This window comes from Penaeus monodon, chromosome 34 (genome assembly GCF_015228065.2).
Source record: "Penaeus monodon isolate SGIC_2016 chromosome 34, NSTDA_Pmon_1, whole genome shotgun sequence".
Classification (NCBI taxonomy): domain Eukaryota; kingdom Metazoa; phylum Arthropoda; class Malacostraca; order Decapoda; family Penaeidae; genus Penaeus; species Penaeus monodon.
The window spans coordinates 2,494,357-2,495,004 of record NC_051419.1 but is presented as its reverse complement, the minus strand read 5'-3'; positions in this window follow the sequence as shown (position 1 = coordinate 2,495,004).

Here is a 648-nt window from a genome sequence, read left to right as displayed (position 1 = left end):
AAGTGTCAAAGAAAATGTAAAACTCGTGCAAACCCATCTTTTCCATCTAATTATTATAGCTTCGCATCAAGTTTTTATTTGCCTATTATAAAAGAACGCAGTTACCTTTATCCTTGTAAAACCATATAATCAAATGGGCTTCTAATTATCCTAAACATCCTGGGCAAAGGCTAATTTGAAAGAACGAGTCAGTTTTAGAAGTTTTAGTGTATAATGTTATTCAAGATTCGTGAAATAATAATAAATATTTTCGTTTTTATATGTAAACTTTAAATTAACCAAGGAAAACACGTGCAATAAATACGATTTGACTGATGACTTCCACCAACATGTCTTTGCTTCGAGTGCTTAAATCATTTCGAATTTCCATTATAATTCCATTGTTACATCTTTTGCACATCGGTTTAATCACAAAATCATCTGCAGTGTTTAGTGGTTGCGTTAAAAAAGATGAAGGAGTGAAATTTAGCGTAAAAATTCCATTATTCTTCCCTCATAGAAAATATACTGAACTTCCTCCAATTACATCGTACTTTCAGCAAATTTACTAATTTCTTGATGAAGACGAGTTTTCAGGAACGACCATAATTAACACTTCCATTTTCAGTACTCATAAATGCGTATTCTTGTACTTCCCTCACTTGTTAT